Source organism: Ptychodera flava, chromosome 20 (genome assembly GCF_041260155.1).
Source record: "Ptychodera flava strain L36383 chromosome 20, AS_Pfla_20210202, whole genome shotgun sequence".
Taxonomy (NCBI): domain Eukaryota; kingdom Metazoa; phylum Hemichordata; class Enteropneusta; family Ptychoderidae; genus Ptychodera; species Ptychodera flava.
Window position 1 is genome coordinate 13,826,686 of NC_091947.1, and position 23,035 is coordinate 13,849,720.

General features: G+C 36.5%; 1 protein-coding gene across 2 annotated transcripts in view; it reads right to left on the reverse strand.

Annotated features, from left to right (window-relative positions):
• LOC139120096 (enolase-phosphatase E1-like) overlaps positions 1-23,035 on the reverse strand; it is a 61,075-nt gene that overhangs the window by 13,141 nt on the left and 24,899 nt on the right. The window lies entirely within an intron of this gene.

Consider the following 23,035-nt stretch of genomic DNA (forward strand, 5'->3'; position numbering starts at 1 on the left):
TACATTCATTGTGTCTTGCAAATTCAGTGGTCTGATTTATGACACTGATGAGAACCACGTGATCATTACGAAATTCAGAAAGAATAGAAATTTGACCAATAATCTCTGGTTGAGAATGAAATTAGTCTCTTTTCCTTTTGATGTAAACACTCATTTAGCTAAAACACGTTGTAGCAACATAGTCCAAATTCCTTCCACTCTCTGCAATGCAATAAACTTACAACAGAAATTTGAAATATGTCTTGTATTTGGTAAACAAAATGATAACTAGTTATTATTGGTAATATGAACAAGATGCTCAAGGTAACGACCTTCAAGTCAACACTATCATATCTTGCCTGCTGTTTCTAATTTTTATTCAAATCACCAATATTAATGTCATGACCTTTGACCTATACATGCATAAATGATCTCATTTAAAAATGAAACTCAGGTATAGACTTACTTAATAAATGCATCAGATAATGCTAAAACTCAGAATTTCCATATTTGAAATGATTGAATTGTAGTTGGTATGGCTGTACATGTTTGAAATAATTTTACAGCATTTCATCAAGATCTATGAATGAACTGAGAAACTGAATGAGGAAATTCAAACTGAAGAAATATTATCTGTGGTCTTCTCAGAATGCTGCCCTCTGGAGGTCAACTGTGTGTACACACTGATTGTAAGGTCAAGAACCTGCAGAGTAAGAGTTAACTGTAGTGAACAAACCCACTTCGGGTGGAACCCTTTTGCTTTACAAAGTCTAGCATTAATTTACCAAACATGTTTGAACTGTGTACCTAGAACAGACAGCTATTTGTCAAATATTGCATTTACAACTACAATATTGACAATTTTGAAGATGTTTGTGTCTGTTTCATTGAGTAGCTTTTGTGTTTATCTTCCTGGACAAATAAAAATATTTTATTTCAGTCTGACACCTATTTTTGGAATTCAATACAATGATATGCTGTCAAATTACAACTAAGTTTTGCAAAGTATATCACAGGGCAAAAGGTTTTGTAAATCATTGTTATAAATTTTCAACTCCTTTAACATACAATGCACTGACACATAAGTGTAAACAAGCCACTCTCTGCGTACTATAAATTAAATACCAAAGCGCACATCATGAATTACAAAAACAGTGTTTCAACACATCTGTCAATCTACTGCCCTCTAGAGGTGGATTCACACTGCGGGGTCAGTCCACTACACCTCATTACGGGAAGGCTCCATTAACTTAGGAATACCCTACTTCCCTAGAGGATCAATTTCACAGACCTGCCTTTCCTACAATGGCACTACAATAGCACCAGCTGGATTAGATAAACATAACAATGGAACATTCACACCTTGAGGGATTAAAAGTCTTCTGTTTGTCACCCGAGTTGCTCAGGCAAGGACTCGGGTTTCAGGTACCATGCAAGTTAATGCAGTCGTCCCCTAATGTCCACATATATGCACATGAACACTAAGGTGTACCCTGACATCACTATACTCATGTTGCAGCCATTCTATCTGATATTTTTCAAGAACTGTAACAAGATCACCATCATCAATCACATACTTGGAATACCAAACTGTGGAAAAAGCCATGCATGATCAACGGCACTGGTACAGAAATCTCCATTCACTTTTCTCAGCCTGCTCCTAAACCCTGACTGGAGTGAATACACTATGAAAAGTTCAATGTGGGATTTAATAAATGATTTTCAAGCTTTTCTTCAAACTCAATTCATTAACACTGCAAGAAGTTTATTTCTAAGATAAGAGTGTTGACATATGAGGAAATTATCATTTTCAGTGGATATGATTTCCCCACATTCAGAGTCAAACATGAATTTATTTTAACATCATGTAGTCTTTCGTCAGTGTACCTGGCTGGCCTGGTGATTAATTTAAAGATGTGTATGTCCTTTGCCAGCTATGACTTAATCAAATACGTTTTAGATAAATTGCACACTAACAAAACCAGAGTTTTGTTTTCCATTATTGGAAATTAGAGATTGTAAGGTCAAAATGGTTGCCATGGAAACTGGAAACAGGAAAGAAGATTTCTCCCTTACATCAAAAAGATGAGATGATACAGATCTTGAAGCAGATAACAATCCTTCACTTGAAAAATAACATTCATCTCAATCATTAACACTGAAAGTTTACAAACTTCAGGTTTCATCAAAGCTTAATCCCATTTCACAAATTTTGCAAACTTCTTAAAAGAACAGTAGGCCGGTGTCTTTAACACTTTCACTATGAAGATTTGGTCAAATCATTATTCGTACTAATTTTAGAAAGAAAGCTGGACTTCAATTCAGGTATATTTGTAAATAGGATGAAGGGGATCCACTGAAATGAGAAAGTCATTTGGTCCACGCTGGTTTTATATTCCATTACACACACACAAGTGCCCTGTGATTATTCACTGGAAATCTCCCCACTGAAAGACTCTCTCAACGTCATCCTACGCTGGGTAAACAAAGTTCGCTTGGGTTTTTTCCATGTTGGCAAGTGGTACAACTGTGCTGACGTGTGAGTAGATGAGACATATATGTAGGGGGCTCTCTTTGCAAGTGGTGTAACAGTATCCAAGTGTACAGTATCTCTGTTTTTTTTATTCAGTGATCAGAGCGGCAGAGACTTGGAAATTTGGAATGTGCTTGTCCTTGGTTGTTTAAGTCACTGTGAATCAAATGAAATAAGCTGCCATGGATGGAAAATTTGACAGAAATACCCACTAACTTGCAAAAAGTTGATGTAATACCGGAACATGACTGTAAAACTATACACAAGAGAAACGCAATGGACATAAATTCTTTTGAAATATTACGTTAAATATTTTCTCATCATTGTATTTATGTACTGGGAATTTATACGACCTTCAAGTCCTGACCTCTGTAATCGCTGGCATGCAGGAAGCCTTTGCACAGATATTATTATTTAATAACTGCACGTCATGGGGCCTGTCTGAGCATCTACTCCAGAGACAGTGCATTCATTTTGACAAAATATTACAAATTGTTTTTTGATTTTGGACACACAAGGAGAGGTCTGCATTGACTGGATGTTGTATCGATGCTATATCATAGCAGAGAGATGTCATTTTTTAAAATCTATATGACAAGGCATTAATATCTGGGTCTTGGATCAAGGGGAAAATAATCTATAAGGCCACTGAGTCCTACATATACGATTAGTCTTCCGGGATAAACTAAGTACAATGAAATTGCAATTCTCTGAATAAACTCTGGTATCATTTTGTGAACATCAGAATTTGCCCCTTTCAACACCAAATTTTGATAAAGTCTTCTAGTTTGATGGCGCAAAGTTGGACTACACCACTGGGGAAGAGGGGATGAAATGGTTCAGGAAAATGCTGTGCTTTGGGATCATCAGATGGAACCCTTTTGCAATAATAGAACATACATGTAATCATGATATGTGAAATTCTAAGGCAGAAAGTTCCTTAAAAATTTTCATTTATAGATCGACACATCTATATTTTTTGCACACTTTAGAATTGTCCTGGACATTACTTGTCCCAGACAATAACACCACTGTACAATGTATTTGGTAATAAATCATGGTATTTTGTGAATAACCTTATATTACGTTCTACATTTACCCTTTGAGTGATGTAAATTTTCCTGGCCGAAATTTTAGTGCAAAATTTCACCAATTTTTATGAACTTTTGTAGTTTTTAAAACAATTTTGGACTAAATGGGCATCATTTTTCGTTGGCTACTGTGTTTGATCAAAATTTGGAAAAAAATATTTAAAAAATAGTAAATACATTTCGTAAAGTTGGCAAAAATTGACTTTGGCGCTCAAACGGTTTAAAAGGCAGAGTGAGCCTAGCTTGGCCATGGACTGATACTCAATAGTATCATTTGACTATTTTCAAACTCAATGAAAAGACTTGACTTTGGTCCCAACAGAGTAGACAAAGAAATGGCAACTATTGTTAGAACACTTTCTTTGATACTTACTTTCTTGAGAGAAAATTTATTTAAAAAAATTACAAACAAAGCATTCAATGAAAAGTTATATTTCTTTTTTCAAAATATGTAAAAATAATACGGAAATGAATATGCAAACAGCTATAACCTAATTGCATTACAAATCATTGATGATACAAGACTACGGGGCATAAATGTGACAGGAACAATTTTAGCAAACTGTATCAATACTTGTAAAGTCAGAAACATGCAAAAAAATTTCTGCTATTCAAATTCAATGTTATCGAAAAATATATTCATGTTCACAGTATTTCCTATGTGAACTATATTCTATTTCTGTCACCGTGCCTACAACTTTGTATGGTGAACTTGAAACTACAGGGGCTTCAGTATGTCCTCAGTGAATTGTACTGTTTATATTTCAGCTCTAAGAGAATGCTTTTCTGTCAGTTCGGTGTCAACCAAAATAAATAGCTGGGCAATCCAATAATGGTAATATTGGCCAAGCAGAGTTAAGGGAGTGGTTAACTAAGAGATTCAAACCAATGCCAGTATCTGATACCCTTTGGGACATCTGGAGTTCATAAATGTTTGGTGACCTACGACCTCATTGCTTAGCAACTTGACCTACTCCTGGCAAAGCTTTCCAGCCATCGTTTAATAAATGTACAGAACTGTCATAGACTTCATGAAATAAAGTCATCGCTTTCTTTGTTCAATTTTGACTAAAATTACCGATCAACTTTATGCTTGGCAAATTAATGGAATGTTTGTCATAAAATGTTAATATCAAAGAGGAGAAAAATTACATGAATGATCAGGCGTAGACTAATGTATTACACTGTTGGATTTCAATCAATTTTACTTCATTTTCTGCGGGTTATTTTTTAAAAATATCTACAATGACTAATTTTCAAATTTTGAGTAATAAATTGCCAACATATTTCAAAATGGGGCAGTCAACTGACTTCTTTTAAAAAAGTATCCCGATATCAGTAGCAGACGTGCTCCAGTTGTGAGGGCCGGAAGTAAGGGGAAAGACCCCTTTCCATAATTAGGACAAAGATAAGTTGAGGTAATGATAGATCTTATCCATACACTCTCAAAGAACAATAACCTGTTCACCCCTAATTCTTTGTAAACAGCTCCACACTCACCACTGGCAACAGTGGATTTTGGACCAAACCATTGTAGTGAAAGGGTTCTACCTTCTGGGAAATTCTTTGAAGATGCTTTGGGAAATGAGACTCAACAGAACACACTTCCTGGCGTGCTACTTACAGATGGCCTGGATCAAATGGCTATTAGCCATTCTTCATGGGTATTCCAGGCCCACTTTGCACACGGCTATTTTTCTGAAGTCTCTTTTCTGTCAAATTTGATCTCGTGTATGTGTGCAACTTTTAAATAGGAAAATTGAATATTTACGGCATGGGAGAACGGAGATATCTCTGGGCAGAAAATATTTGCATGGGATGGAGACAAATGAAACATCCAGTCTGACTGTCAGTGGTGGTAAAACTGTCTAAAAAACTGATGCATCATCGGCAACAAGTGAAAATTCCCCGATATTTAAGCATTGTACATATAATTGAAGAGATTGCAAATGCCTTGCCATGATCCACGCATCATACAGCATCGTACGCGCATTGACAGACTGTAAATATTGCGCGTACCATTGCCTAGAAGATGTCCAGTGAAACTGAGAAATGGAAGTCCCATGTAGTGCTTTGTCTATCAATCTTGTGCAGCTCAGAGGTGATGATGATTTTGGATGACAGTGAAAGGCGTTTCAGGAGCATGGCCTACTCATGATGTACTCACATATAGCTACTGATTATGAACATAATTTGGCGGAACATGTCTCCTAGCTCCCACATAACTGCAGATGAGGAGGAGCAGCACTTTTGAGCGCATAATGGCTTGACTTTTGATATTTTCATTATTTTTGTTCTCTACACCAAATACATTTTCCCAATTCTTCTACCTAAACTTATGGTGTACCGGAATAAAAAGCATTTACCCTTTCCAGCCAAACTCACTGTGTAAAATATGCAGTGTTATCATTAACTCTTTGAGTGCTGCAATTTTTCCTACCAAAATTTTAGAGCAACATTTTAACAATTTTTATGAATTTTTCTGTAATTGTTTTATAATTTTGGACCAAATGCATAACACATTTCATTGGTTAGGGTTTTTTTATACAAATTTTGGCAAAAATCTGAAAAAAATATGACCAGGGTATATTTTACAAAATGTGACAAAAATTGACAATGGCGCTCAAAAGGTTCATAAATGAATTTGGTCACATGCAAAATTCACTCAATTGTCAATAAAAATATTGGACATTTTAAAATATGAAGGCTGCATTTCTCATTGTTGACAAGTGAATTCTGGTCCAAACTAGAATTCAAATGTAACAGTATATACACAGTGTTTTGACCTGCTGAATAGTATATAGATTTTTCAACATGCTTTGAGGAATAGAACAAACACTTGCAAATCGCTACTGGCCCTTCAGTGGGAGAGGAGATTGGATTTTCACTGACTTTCAAAGAAAAGCTAGTCCAAGAGCTCTTTATGAAGTAGATCTTAAATACCTTAAGTCTGGTTGCTTACCAGCAAAATACCATTGCCGAAAATCTGAACAGTAATCCCTGTTTTTCAAGTTGTTACAATGCATATTAAATGATCTGGTAAGCATCAGAGCTGACAAAGCTATCAAATTACATCCCCCAAATTTTATCAAAACAGCTTGTATTTCCATCAGACGCTTTCGGCTGTCTGAGAAGGTGAAGATGAGATATGTGACCTGACCTGAAAACTGAGAGATTCAATTCTGCTTGATCTCCTAAACTACAGTGTCTGACACTTTAAAATACTAGACAGCCAACTCCCATCAAAGTAAACTTTACAGCTGTGGCCAGTTAAATCAAATCTAATCTGTCAACTTGACATTAACCTGAAAGATGATCCCTTGTCAAGTCTACATAACCTCCTTCAACTGAGATCCATAACTGCTGTCCTGGTATGTTTATTCTCTACAATCAACCAATAAATCATTTCCCTCTGGAAGGTTTGCCACTAAGCAGTTCTCCATTTCTCTGTGTCAATGTGTGGTCTTAATTGGGTGTTAATTAATAGATCTGACCTCTTGATATCCTCCTTAAGTGAGTTAATCAATGCTTAGCATAAACTGCAGTGAGTGATTTACTCCAATTGTCAGGAAAACTTAATGTAGTATAAAATAGCAGGGAACTACAATAACAGCCCTACAGGATTAACTGTCTATGTATACCGGTTTCCCTGTGAATTTTTGGAATACCACTTCTTCAATCAATGTCAAGTACATTTTTGTGCAGCCTAACCATATTTTTTCTAAGGTGGCCAAAAATGTTACCTTTCACAAAAGTTAATATTACACTGAGGATGCCCTATTAAAATTACTGTAGGCGACTGTTCTGGCCTTGTTATTATCACCATACAATCTATTGCTTAATTGATAATTAATGGTCAAGTATTGACATAATAAAGAGAAAAAATTATTTGCATGAATTTTCCATTTGTTGCTTCAGTGGGATAGGGTTATGAATGACATTTTTGTTGAAATCACTATTACACAGGATAAAACTCAAATAACGGTAGTGAGGAAAGTGAAAGACTTAAACTTGTGCTCACTTTCCTCGATGCGAATTTTGGTACGATAAAGAAACAAATTACTTGACATTTAGCAATATTTGGAATTCAAAATGGTTGCCATCCCTGTGTTAACTCTTTGGGGAAAAACAAATTTTTCAATTTTAGAACAACTGGGACAGAAAAATCTTTTCTTGATCCAAGAGCTTTAAAATGAGCCCCCACAAATGGTATGTCAGAAGAGAATTGTAATAGTTTGGGAGTCCAACTATCTGTCCCTGAGGTGTATCCTACCTTTAAGTGAAATCAAAGTCATAAAACTCAATGTACACTTATACTATGACCCGTAGCTGCAACTGTTAATGATTTCTTTTTGTTGTTAATATCAACTACAGTTTCTAAATTCTTATTCTTAATTCTACTTCTCAAAAGTATGCTGACACACCAGCTATTTAGCTTGTCTGTGCGTGTAAAATGCACTGTTATTGTTTACATTTGAATGCCAGTCCAGAGCAGAATTCCACTTGTCAACAACAACAACAATGCAGTCTACACATGTACAGACTAAGTTGACAAGCTGAATACCGTGTACCTAAATATGCTTTGGGGAAGTAGAACAAGAAACTGTAGAGGACATTAAAGACAAAAATATTGAAAAGTCGTTAAAAGATACAGCTTATTTGCTCTTTAGACATTGTCCTCAATAATGTGCATCTAGGGCAATAACTCTATAAATAGCCTGTTTTTAAAGTACATAAGTCACATTGAATTATTTATCATATTATTTATTTTTGTAAAAACAAGCTGTTTAGATTAATGCCATCTAAACCTACACTTTGAGAATTCATAAAACTTTCCACATGGTGATCCTTGCAGGAGGCAAATATGGATTTCATCAAGCCACCCTACCTCTCTGTATGTAAAGGTTAAACAGTTGATGCAGTGGGAGTGTATTAAAATAGGACGATGAATATGATGGTTATTTTCGATAACATTTTGTTTGTGAATATAAAGAATTCAGTAAGTTTTTGATGCAGTTTATAGTCATAAAAGCTACGGTCAAGATGTACAGCTTTGTTTTGATACACTTTGTCATAACATCCAAGATACATATATCGGCCACTTTAATCGAGATGTGAGGTGTAGTCAAATTGTAAAGCTATAGTGATTACGGTTGACCAGAAAAAATAAACTTGCATGACTTTGCTCATCATTGGCGATATCGGCTCATAAATATTATGCATTCCTCGACAGGGTTCAGCACCACGGACTAACAGAGTTATCGTCAGGAATTTAGGTGAATCAATTGAACGCGCCACTCATTGGAACCGAGAATTTGACCCAGATGGAAGCAAGACTGGCTGTCACATACGATATGTACACACACACACTAAAGTGTATCAAAATGTGGTTTGTTCTAGAAATGTAACTGAAGGGCACTCATCAAATAGGGCTCAACCCCTGGAAGCATACATCCCTGAAAGTTTGACTTAAGAGCACGTTGCCTTCTGTTTGACACATGCTACACAGACCTATACTTATTCTCATATGCTCTGTTTCATGACCTAGTGCAATGCAACTTTCAAGCTTTCAAAGAACAGTGTCACTGAACTGGCAAAATAGTACCAAAAGCTATACTGCTGTACATTCTTTGTGTCTATATTTGAACTGGACTGATTGACAATCAAAGTGTTTCACTGTGAGAGAGCTAGGCTGATATATCCCAGTCAAAAAGAAAAAAGTTAGTGATCAAGAGCTAAAAAGGTACACGACACTATGTTCCTTTTTAACAAGCCGGATAATGAACTGGTCAGATGTACTGGTCTAGACGCTTGGATTAGACTCAATCTCCTGGAATTGGCACATGTTAGCTAGTGTTTTGGGGCTGTTCAACGTCAGGTCATACCCTGTCTGATTGGATTATAAAGGCATTATCCAACAGAACAATGCTGGAATTGAGTTCCAACTGCATTTGTCAGGGGGAACTACTGTACATACAGTAGTGAAATTACATCAGAAAATCAACCGTTTTTTACAATATTAGACAGCATAGCAAACTATTCTTTCTCAGTTTCTGTTATGTGCTGTTATGATAAGTGATATTTTCAAATGTTACTATCTACCAGACGATATGCATTTACAGTTGATAGCTATTACAACATGGGTTCTGAACAGACCTTAACAACAATTTAAACATTCACAGAGTACACTTTATGCATGAGTGTTCTTACGCCAGTAATATTCACAATTTTGGTTTCCATAAATGTGCTCACAATGGACTTAAGGTGGCTGGAAAGGCTAGAGCGTCAGTTATAAATTTCAACAAAACTATTAAAATATAAAAGTAGTCAACATTCTCTGTGGAATAAAAAAAACTAGACATTTGGGCACAAAGGCATTGCAGAGTTATAGCCTGTTAAAACTTCTGAAAAACTGACCAAATAAGAAGAAGTTGGGGAGTCTTTAGTGTATTAACTATGGTAGAGGTCCCCTAGCTTTTCATAAAATGTTTGAAAAGGGAAAGTCATTATTTGCTGTTTTTCAGGAAAGTTTGACAAGGCGGTGCTGGCATTCAGAGTGAGTGACTGCTATTGTAAATGCATTTTTAGATTCTTTGAGTGTCAAAGAGGTGTCAAAAGTGAGATTAACCAAAAAAACTGCTCTATGACTTCAAAAGAAGGGTGCAAATATGGCTTGTTTTCAACATTTTTGACAGAATAACAGTTTTCCTACATAATTGTATACCAATTTAATCCAACTTTGAAATGAGATATGGACATGGAATTTTTACAGCCTATTAACAAGGTTACAGATAAGATTTGTACAGCACAACTTTCCTGTATTTGAAGCACTTTTTGAAAAATCACATTTTGAAATTTGAAAGAATTTTTAATAATTTTTTGATATATAAACCCATGTAAAATCATAAAAACAAATTTTCTTTACAAATCCTGCCATACAAATCTTACAATAAATAGTGTCAACATATTTATAACTAATTTGGTAATAATAATACTATCAAATTATTATTAAATTCAAATATGTAAAAAAAATATGAAAAATTAAATTTTAATATTTACTGGTGTCATATTTCAAAATCATGGCTGCAAATATACAATTTTTATATTCTTTGGAGAAAATATTAACTATGGGAGTTATCCTGAAAATTTGAACTACATATCTTGATTCTAACACTTGAAACTTGACATTAACTCTGAGAAAAGAATTGGTGCAAAAATAGCCTTTACAACCACCTTAAAATAAGGTTATGCAAAAGAAGTGCTTTTGATAATGAGTTAATTTTCACTTAATATTTGTAAGACAACTATTTGAAAAAAAAGTTGTTCTGTGAAGGGTTGATGTCTTTTAATTATTCAAATTCTGTACACCATTTACTTATTGAATAAATTTGAATATACCAGAAAACAAGAGTGATTGAAAGCATTTGGCAGACCCTGGAAAGTAGGACACAAGATTGTTTAAAGCTGTCAAAGAGCCATGAAAGGGCAGTACTGTTAGAAATTTAATATTGACCTATTTATGTGAGTCTGTTGCGGTCAATTCCCTGAGTTGCCGCCACCCCACCCTCCTTTATCTCCTGACAGTGCACAGATTTTAAGAATTTTCATTTATCTCTCGCAGAGGGTACTAGGAGTTTACAAGACACATGGTTGACACTGTAATTGTGTAAAAACTGTGTAAACGCATCAAGAAACAAATTGATGATCATTTACAATGTCACCTTGCTGTTAAAACTCAACACTCAATACACCAATGTGACGTTTGCAAGTCTTAAATTGCTCTACTCTCATGCTGTCCACTAGGGATCTATGACCTTTGAAGGGGTCAAAGGTGATGAACTCAAACTTTCTCTGCCTTAAGGCTTCTCTTGTTTGGCACACTGCCAGAATGTTTCGCTGGTACAAATGCCTAGCAGTCAGCATGTGTAAAGAATATGTAAATACATTAATAATATAATCGTAATTTGATAAACTCGAGGGTAGATTTTATAACAGGGGAATCACAAGATGCCTTAAAGAGACCCTCTTCTTTACTGGTAATGAAGATATGATTCCATCTCATGGTTTACGAACAGCATAAATATTATTACACTTTTAGAACACATAACAAAATATTAAGTACTTGCTTGAAATGCACTAATGGGTGGAGTACAGACATGACAAACAAATAAACATGTTTTCTTTTTTTGCCGCTGGCTGCCATACAATCCTCTGAGATACCCTGTGAGATGGATGACATGCCCGCGCAGATCATAAAATATTTTTATATGACAGGAATGCAGACAATAATCTTCTTGTCTTCACTCGCAAAATAAATCACCTTGGAAGATGAAATCAAGTCCAGTCCAATAGAAAACACCCTATAATGGCCCTTGGTCTTCTTTGCTCTGGCTTCAGTTTGTTTTAGTCAAAGACTCACTTAATTTTTTATATTTTTAGATACACGTACAGGTAATTTATGCTCACATCTTGGAAACAGAAAATGTTACATTTTGTTTACCTCGTTAATTAGACTTTGGAAATAGTCTTTCACTGTCTAGATCCTTTTTTCAGTTGCCTTGTGTATGCTACTATCCTATTTTGAATGCACTGAAAATATTCGTAAGTTTTGATGGAGAAACAAGGATTTCTGCAATAAATATTTCTTCTAGTCAAGACCAGAATTCACTTGTCAACAATGGCAGTGCAGTTGATATGCACGATAGGCTGAACACCATGTATCTGGATACTGAGCTGAGTATCTCAACATGCAAAAAGACACTGCAGTTGATATAATAAAATTAGTGAAAAAATCACCATGGCTACTGGTCCTTCAAGCTTTCAAACCATAAAACGATTGGACACTTTCCCAAGTCCCATAACTATCATATTATGTAAAATTTTTCCTTGTGTTGACCAAGTAGAAGTCCTGGTTTATACAGTCTTGCACACTTTGATGGCATCAACACTGTCGATAAAAAATTTTGCTTGTACAAACATCATGGTCACGATGGTAGATAAAACATGATGACTTTTCAGCACCACACATACAGGCTTTCTCCCTCTATGTGATAAATCATGTTCCCCTTGTGACCTATGACCTTTGGGCAACCCACTGGGGAATGACGTTTTCAGATAGCAAGCACAGCCGTAAACAACATCTCACAGAGATTTTTAACAGTTCAGCCTGAGTCTTTCCTTTTTTATTGCTGACACCAGATTGAGTTCAAGGTTTGTCCCTTCTCTCTCTGGGTGTATCCTCTGCCAATAAATTTACCATTCTGCAAAAGAGAATTATGAACTCCCAAATAACCACTTAAAACTAACGGCATAGCGGGTTGTACTACCAGAGCAAGGTCATTTGGACAGTGTATCAACATACTGTGTTTGCACAGAGGTACTAGCTGGTTCACATCTGTAGAACTCATTTCCTCTGTCTACTGATTGTTTTCCATATCTGTTGTCGCAAAATGCGACAATGACAATGTGAAAAACAGAATGAATCAAGGAAATTTTGTATACACTCTTTTCCTCCTGCGTCCTCTGGGAACTGACACTAATAGTGTTGTATACTGGTCTTGTCTGCTTGTACTGATTTGATTTCAAGCTGTATTATCACAAGGGGTTTGGGATTATTTGGTAGATGGTTTTGCTGCTCTGTCACACAACTGAAATAAAATTCAAAGGATAGCAGGCAGGCAGGATACCTAAAGGACCCTACAGTGCTGTTGATAGGACTGTACTCACTTCCAAGGCTATTGTACTGATCACACACATAACATGACCTACAACTTAAACAAGTCACATCCAATATTGGCAGGTCATTTACTTTCTTCTTGTTCATGTAGTTTACACATGCAACTGTTTAAGCTTCAGTTTACATAGTATATTAACATGCTTACGGCAATATTACTAGACTGGAAGGGTTGGACAAAACAATTAAAGCCCTGATACGTTGTCTGCTAATGAACACATCCTTTTCAATAACAACTGACTAGACATCTTGATTTGCTGAAAAAAGGGCGAGCTTTTAAAAATTAGAAAGTGAAGATCAAATCAATAAGCCAATCATACGCAAGATATACAGAAACACTGAACTTTCAAGACGTCTTCTGAAGACATTGCAAATACATGTATGCATCCTGAAGTATTTAATTGTGTGCAGTCAGTTCAACTGATTTCATTTTCTGAAGTGACAAATAACGACTATTTTGTATTGATTAATGGCTGAAAACACAGCCAGATAAGATGTGCAATATTTGATGACACTATGTGATTGACGTTATTGCAAAGTGGGTTGTGGTATGGTCATTTGGGTGGCTGACTTGGTTTCTGCATGATGCTTTGAATATGAAGAGAAGGTTCATGTGTAATTCGGTGCACTGGGGTGTGGTGTGCTGCAAAATCAATGGGATGAAGATGTGGTATGCCTGAATATGTCTGATTCTAATGAGGTTGTTGAGGGAACAGAGCTCAAGTCAACTTGAATGTGTAAGTGAGTGCAATAAAAGTAGTCAGTGGAGTGGATGGGGTGTAGGTGTGGTCAAGTGAGCATTTCAGAGTATATGGCCAAATAGGGTGAAGTTGTCATTTAAGTGGACAGAATTAATTTCAGGAGTAGAGTGGTCAGTAATATCAGTCAGCGAAATGGAAGGGTTAATTTGCAATACAGTTAAAGCCTGGGTCTTACAAATGGGTGAGGTTGTGAAAGACGAATGAGTCTAGGTACGGTATACCGGTATGGTACACACAGGTACAGGCAGTTTGTAAGATTGACATGAAAGGTGTGGTACCGTTGGTTTGGGTGTGACTAAACGGCCAGGGTTTGGATAAGAGGACAGAGCGACAGTGTAGTATGATCTGTCGAGGTGTGGTGAGTGAAACTCAGTTAAGGTGTGGTACCATGTACTAGGGCACAGTGCAGAAGGTAGAGTTACAGCCAGTTTTAGATTTGATTCAAGTGGAGCTCCATGGTGTGGATGAGCTTAACCATATGTTGCTCCGAAGGAAATGATCACTTAGGAAAGGTTCCGCAAAGATGGATTCATCTTACAGATGTTACTGTTTTGCTCTGCAAGCACAACTGGATTTAGTAACAGTTTATCCAAATCATCTATCTAAACACACTGTACATGCACCCACCAACAGCCAGGGGAAAAGTGTAACGATAACAACAGAGTTGAAGCATTGACCACATACAGGAAATGCCTTAGGGAAATCTACTCTACACAAAGAAACTAAAACACTTTTTATTTAGAACTTGTCCCACTGACTCCCATATATAGCAAAGGTGTACCATAAAACTTTCTAAATTTTTTTAGCAATTCTATCACAAAACAAAAGCAATATAATGACTTTTTGATAAAATTTTGCTAAATTTATTGTTTGTAAAGTGAACATAACAGTAATGTGCTAATTGAATGCGATTCAAGGCATTTGCTATTATGGTGAATTCATATTATGTGTGTACAACATGCAAACTGCACTGATAGAGGATAGCTAATGTTAAGGCCAAAAAAAAAAAAATAAATGTTTCTGGTCAGGCCTTTCTTTAAAAAATGGTGCGGCGACGCGGCTTTTTTTTTTTTTTTTTTTTCTCCTCCTCAATGGAGGGAGCAGGGTCAGTTAAAGCGCCAAAGCTTAGCGGCTAATTTGCATAATCATTTGCATATCATTAATTTATATTTGCATATGGATGTAAGCTTGCACATGCATCCACACATACATGTACACTCCCAACAAAATGCAATGGTAACACAAAAGTGTGCAGTTTGAACTTCATGGAAACTCTTTATTACACTTAAATAAATCATCACAGTATTGTAATTACAATTGCAATTAAAACAGAAGATTCAGATTGAAACTTTGAGAGCAAGAAATGGTTCGTCTCATTGGAGTTTCATTAATACATATATTGCTAATAAATTGTCAAAACTTGCCAACAAAGAGGAAAATTCACAAGTTTAAGCTTTACACAATTCAAATGCAATTGAATTTTATATCATTTTTGAACGACAAACACCGCGAATAATTTTTCATCACGGGGATAGATTTCAACCTGCGGCCCCCCCTCCTCCCCGCATAACTTCTACTTCCACTGAACATCGTCGTTCGATTCTTGATTTTAAAAATACCACCAAGATGATCACAAGACATGAACTAAGTACAACTAGAATCCCTCGAAAATCAGGTGTAAAATCTTTCAGAGAACGTGTCAGAGTGGAACCACACGCGACGCCAGGATCAATGTCAACACGTTATGAACCTGTCGACCAACATGGCCGCCGCCATATTGAAATTTATGCAATGTGAACTCGATCGCGATCGTGATCGTACTCAGACAAAACTCATCGTTGTACAATCATAATCAACCTCACCAGTCAACTCTTGTTTCTTTTGCGGTCCATTTCGTTGATCAAAGCATGGGAATGTGATCAAAGGCCCTGCTAGTGCTACACCGCCTACCTCTGTGAACACTTGTCCGCGATGTAGGCCTATACCCTATACTGTCTTTGTTGGTCGTAATAGTCGTTCTGGAATGAAAATTTGTGAACAACCCAGCCGATTCTTCTATTGTTTTAACGTTCCTCTCAACACTTCCCGACAACTTATCTGATGCATACCATACTTCACACCTTCCACTCTTTCACCAGCTTAAAAGTTGCAGTGAGCGCTTATGTGTAGACAATGCAGGCATCAGCTGGTAGCTACGCAGAGCGTGTGAACTAAGGATGGCGGGAATATTTTAAAGCGTAGCGGGGAGAATCAAAGCATAGCGGGGGGGGGAGGCGAAAGCGTAGCGGGACCGCTATGGCCTGGGGATAACACTGAGTTTTGTAGTTTTATCAATATAGTAACATTTAAACTGTTCATGCAGTCACTGATCATGTGCCCCAAAGAATTTTCTTTCTCTTCAGCCGTTTTGGTTTGGTGTTATAGTAATCAGTATGTACTTTGCCACAGCCGCCGGCCTCAAACCAGGAAAAAAAAAGGGTGACGCGCTGTTGTTCAAGTGACGCGCGCGCTGACCAGAAACATTTCTTTTTTTTTTTCTGGCCTAATACATATATCAAAATGCAGAATGTATCAACAGAATTCTTGTGACTTTACAAACTATGAAGTATTTCTACACCACTACAAGAACAACAAAATTTCTTACTCTTATACATTCTGCTGGCTACTCATATTCTTTCATCTTTTTGATTTAAATGTATATAATTCTGATATCTTGCAAGTCAACTATTTTTGGTGATTCACTTATTTAAAAAAAAAAGTCTTGCATCTGTTGACCAGCGTGAATCAAACAACAAACAGTGACTGTGTATTGTTGAAATCCGGTAATGATCACGGAAATATACAACATTACACTACCAGTAGGATGGCACGTACAACTCAAAAGCCTCTTCACCAAAGGTTAAACAAATGTCAGATACGGTAATGGAAATATTTCTTTCTTTTCACTTCGCCGAACTTCCAGTCCGAAGGAAATTTTAAACATGTCCGACGTCTCCAAGGGCAATTCAACATGTCTGCTGGAGAGAATTTCTTCCTCTCCACCAGAGATATCCAGCAGTGTTTCGATGAATTTGTACGACTCTGACAAGAAAACCACTGATGGGTGTTGTGTCTGTCAGGGGACTGCCAGCACAAAGGTCAACCAGATAAAACCACGAGGAGTACAGCGGTAAAACTGCTGCTAAAAGGAAATCAGTCAAGTACCCATGGAAAATGCAACGGAAAAGTTACACCCTGCATTCAATTAGTGCGATCCGGAATGAAAAGTCATGTACTTGAGATCATAATATTTGAATACCAGCGGGTACAAGGCAAAACGTGACTGTAAGACAAACAAATGTACTTTTGTTTTCCGAGGGTATAAGAGCTGGGGCGGTAGTTGTTGCATAACAATTGCATGGATACTCTATGTAATTAGGATGCAACTCTACTGATGGAAAAGTTTATTTCATTGGAGTGAGAAATTATTGTGCGTCAACTGCTGTAGTGGGTCGTTGCATTTCTAAACGGTTTCAAATAAGAAAAATTGGTATTCAAGACTAGATGGAAACAGTTTGTAGTACTTTACTTCACTGACCATGGCATCTATCAAATGCACAAATTACACACTGTATGGCTTCATTGACTCTGACTATGAAGATACTGACCTCTTCCCTTGATACAAGACCTAGTACTGCAGAGCACAAAATCAATTAACAAGATAATTGACTGTTATGGTCAACTGGTGATACTGAGAAGACCCATACAGTTCTTCCATTAAAATTTTTCAGTGTTAGAGTGAACTTGAAGTAGCAATCATGTTGGGATTAATTGAGTGTGGATAAAGATAGCAGTTTGACGTAAAAGAACACAGGGTGGGACAACTGGTACATAAATATGATTTCACAGCATTGAAATAAACAGCGGGAGCAGTCCATGCTCACTGCTGTTTGGTTTTTTAGACATTTTTCATATTTGCTAACGAAATAACTCGAAAAAGTTTTGATGATTTTACATTTTACTGTTGGTGAAACAATTGAAAATGTTTTTGTTAGATTGGTACAGTACTTATAGATTGTTCAGTCATAGAATTAGAGTGGGTAATGATTACAAACAAACATGGACAACTTGTGCTAGTCCTGCCCACATCAATTGTGCGAACACCGTAAACTTGTACACATTCACTTGACTGATCAGAGTAACATTGATGCTTCTTTGGTAGCTTTGATCTTGTATAAAGCATGCGGTACATACTTAAATACCTGGCTGTGACTCTGTTTGTGGACCTAAACACTGACCACATTCTGTTAGTCCTGTCCACATCAAATGTGTTCAAACCAAATTAACAAAAAACATTCATTTTATACAGTGGACAACAAAATTGACATTTGCAAATCTGTCTTTGGTAGATTTACCTCATAAATTATCCTGAAATACCTTGACGTGCTTTGCTGGTCAACACAACACAAGTGAGTCAGTCCAACTAGTTTTTTCAGCTCTTAAATTCATTACGATGATAACATTATTCACAGTCAATTACAAGCTATATCCTTGCACCAACTGAAATAAAGAGCCAAACCCTTGTGTAGTCAAAGGACTGCACATCATTCCATGGTTGCAAAAAAACCCACAAACTTACAATATAGATAAACAACAGGAGAAAGCAAGAAACACATGCAAAATTGAGGACCTTGTGCTGGTAATTTGCTTGTCTTATGTTACTTTCACTATTAAACAAATCAAAGAACTCTACGATAATGTTGCTTTGTAATATGGCTTTGTGCGGCACTATATTCATAACTTGTGTTCAGTTAACTCAGTTAAAGCTACAGTCAACAAACTTTTGAGGTTCGGGCGTGATACTTCTGGAATGACTTTCACATTAGTCACTACATCGGAACACGTCCCAAAGCAAGAAATTAAAATTTGATTTTGCCTTTTAATACCATAATGAGTTTTCCCTGCAGTGGAAATTTCCATAAATGCAGTCTTTTTAATTGTTTATTCTTTTGCTCTTCCGACCTCTGACAGCTAGCTTGATCCGTACTCCCCCTTTGCAGCATCTGTTCTTTGCTGATGACAAATCGGGGTATTCACCTCAGTTCAATGGTCAGTCAATATCAATCTGAGATATTTATTTCTGAGTGAAAGTATGCCAATCCTGTGTTATGTTGAACTCAATGCAGGCTGTCTTTGATTGAATTATTGACTTCAGCACGCAACCACAGCATGGTACATCTCTATGATAATTCCCCAGAAAAGAGGCCAGTTCAACCCAGAACTTATCGTTCAACTTGACTCTCATTTCAGATTTTACACACAAACCACTACATATGTCCTCAGGGTGATTTACTGGGATGGCTTAATTCAATATTCTCCTGAAGGCTCAACTTGGAATACTGAGCATTCCGATTGGTGCCTGACATGAGATTCCAATCTAGGGCTAAAGCAAATGTATATAAGATAACATTTAATGAAATTATCCCTGATGGAAAGTCACTCAGCAATGTTTAACAGGAAGTGGTCACAATTTGGGGTTACACAATACCGGCACATATATTGCCATAATTGGACATTCAAAATTGAATGCAAAAGTGTAAAAGGCACATTACGAATACATCACTTGCTATCCAGTGGTATCAGAATCCTAAGACCTTAAATGATGAAAAAGTTCTACTGATGCTTTGACACAAGGGACTAAAGTACAAGTAATTGATTACTGTTATTATTATGTGACTGTTATTTCCATCACTTGTAAAACTTGGCAAACTGTGCTGTATTATGACAACTGCAACTGCCGAAACTACTGTCCGACAAGAGAATATTATACCCTAATAGAGGTAATTTCATTGTTATCTAGCAGTCTTTGTATATCTACTAAACACACCTAAATAATGATATCTTTTAAGGCTGCAAAGACAACTCCACTTACCCATGTCCCCAGATTATGCAACTCTACAGCATATTATACTTAGTCTATATTATCCACATCAGTTCAGGCTATGAATTATATACTGGACAGGGCATTCTCTACCTCAACATGTCAATAGTGATGCTCTGAACACAACTGCAGTGTGAATAATGGCTTTCACACAAACAACATCATCAAAACTAACCCTATTAATCATGGTAGGAACAATTTCAAAAGCACGTGGCAGTGGATTCAATCAACTTGGACAAACACAAAAAATTCTGATCTCCCCAAAAGATATCTTTTTTTCCATAATAAAAAATTATCTGCTCATTTCTTCTCTACAACCTTACACCAGCCTCTGCATGTCTGGCATCATTACTAAAGATAGATTTCTATTCTGTAGCATCAGCCCACCCACTGATATCAACTATCCCTATCACCACCATCTATCTTGTAAGATTCCAAAAATAATATTTCAACATATACAAAAATTGACCCGGGTCAGAAATCCCTCATTTCCTCCCTTTAAATACACCAGTTCGTTGGTTTGCAACTTGAAAGTTTTAACATCTGTCCCCATTTATGCATTGAAGCGCCGTTCTTCAAAATTGTGTTTGTGAGAAATATTATATTTTGCAAGATGTTCACTGGGTACTTCTATTGGTTGCGCTGTGTATAAGCTATGGCAAGTATGTGAATGCCATCTTTCATGATCTCTTCTTTTTTCAAAGACACGCCTACCACAGCTCAATTTATGTCTTATCAATTTACATCAAAAATCAGACATCTGAACCGCTGACAGATCATTACATTACACGCCGTGGCACACAGCTTATTTGGATTGAAAATTCAAGTTCACAAGTGGCACATTCCAACAACCAAGACAGCTGTCTTTTTTTCCTTTGCTTTCGTCTCCAAGGACTGGTTTTCAATATCAGCCACATTCCATTTTATTGATATTTTATGGGTGGATCCTTTTTTTCTCCGCCACACTATTATTAACCAGAACCACACGATAAACACAGAAAATATACTTTTTTAATAAAATGCAATGGAAATCTAAACATACCACAGAAATCAACTAACACAGTAAGTCAAAAAACAGACTTGTCCTTGTTCCCACTGCAGGTTTTGCACGCCTGCTTTTTAAGTTTTCCTGAATATGATAGAACCCCAATCTCTAGATACCAATTTTGATTGATGACCAATGGGCGACCTTTCAAGCATACATATTTCTACATCCACGACAGGTTAAAGGGCAGAAGTAACATTTCCATCGATGGCAACAGCTTCAGGCAGCTTGAGGGGTCAAAGGGCACAACTGGTGCCAGTTGTCAAAGAAATGACACACGAGGGTATTAACTTACAGTCTTGCCTTGATGAACTTTTTCTGTAAAGCTTGTATAAGTGGTGATGATTTGCTGATAGGGTTCTGCTGTGCTAGATTCGACAGAGAGGTTGCAACTGGGAACATTCAACGGGGAAATCTGACGATGACGATAATGACTTGATTAACAACTCACAGTCACAGCTAATGGTGCAATAAAATATGTAACATGTTGAACAACACGTTTTCCCTTACTTTCTCCACTTCACTGAAGACCAGAATGGGTTCATTTATGGATGTAAGAAAGTAACAATAGTATGAACAGCACTTGTAACACAACATGAAATTCAACCGGGCGCAGGATAACCCTTTAAGTGCCAAAGTCAATTTTTGTCACCTTAAAAAAATATACCCCAGTCAGCTTTTTTTCAGATTTTTGCCTAAATTTTGATAAAAAACTGTAGCCAATGAAATGTAATTTCTATTTGGTTCAAAATTATCGAAAACATTACAGAAAAATTCATAAAAATTGGTAAAATTTTACACTAAAATTTTGGCGGGAAAAATTACAGTACTCAAAGGGTTAAATACATAGAAGGGAGAACTAAGCTGAACTCTGCATACACAAATGAACTGCAGATTGCAGTTTACTTCAACACATCCAATTAATGAGCCTAATTGCTCACTGCTTTCAGTGAAAGTCCACTTGAAACAAGGGAGGACGGAGGGGGCGGTGCTCTATAAACAGTGTAGATGAACCTGATAATCAAACACTTCCTAGCTCCTTCCTCATTAAGCAATCCATTTAAGAAGACTAAACATAGCATGCTGTGTGAGAGATAAAGACAACTTTTGTAAATAGACTGGAGACAATATCCTCCGATTCCAGAACAGCAGTGAACAGCAGTGAACAATGAAACTATAATGCATCACTAACAAACATGTAGCTGTTTACAAGTATACATATTCTATAGTTATGGTGCCACTAATGAAAATTTACAGTCAACAAAAAATCAAAGAACACAGGAAAAAAAATATTTTAATTAATGTTTTTGTCAGTTAGCAGGCTATCATTTATATTATGACCAATAAATATACAGCCCTGTGAGGAAAAGATACTATAATACTAATATTGTAATGCATTGATTGAAAATAGAAGAATGAGAGAACATTGAAAGACTGCCAAATGTGCTGAGTTATCAAAATTACAGTTGGCGTACACAATAAACAAAAGCACATGATTTATACAACTTTTCAACAATTTGTAATCAAACAAGGCCTACTGGACTCATACAGTAGAAGTCTAGTCATATAAAGGATGGGCGTGTCATACAACAAGTGTTCAACTAAGGTAATGCTTCCAGTAAAATTCAATACTGCCTTGATTACTGAAGTTCAAACGATAATATAAAGGATTATATACCAAGTATTAACACATATCCATTAGAAACTGCTCTGAGGTGAAATTTGTACGAAGGACACAAACATATTTTTGTTGAACTTGTAATTAATGCATCTATTGGTCAGACCAGTTCCCAACAATAATTTCAACAAAATTCAAAATGTTTATAACTGTTTCTGCATCTAGATATATTACAATAAGTAACAGTAAAATGGAAGTAAGCAGAGACGACAGCAATTTAGTACCATCAGTATATTCAAGAACAAAACAATAAGATTGTAGCTTGGTAACCATCTTCCGATCCCTTCTCCAGAAT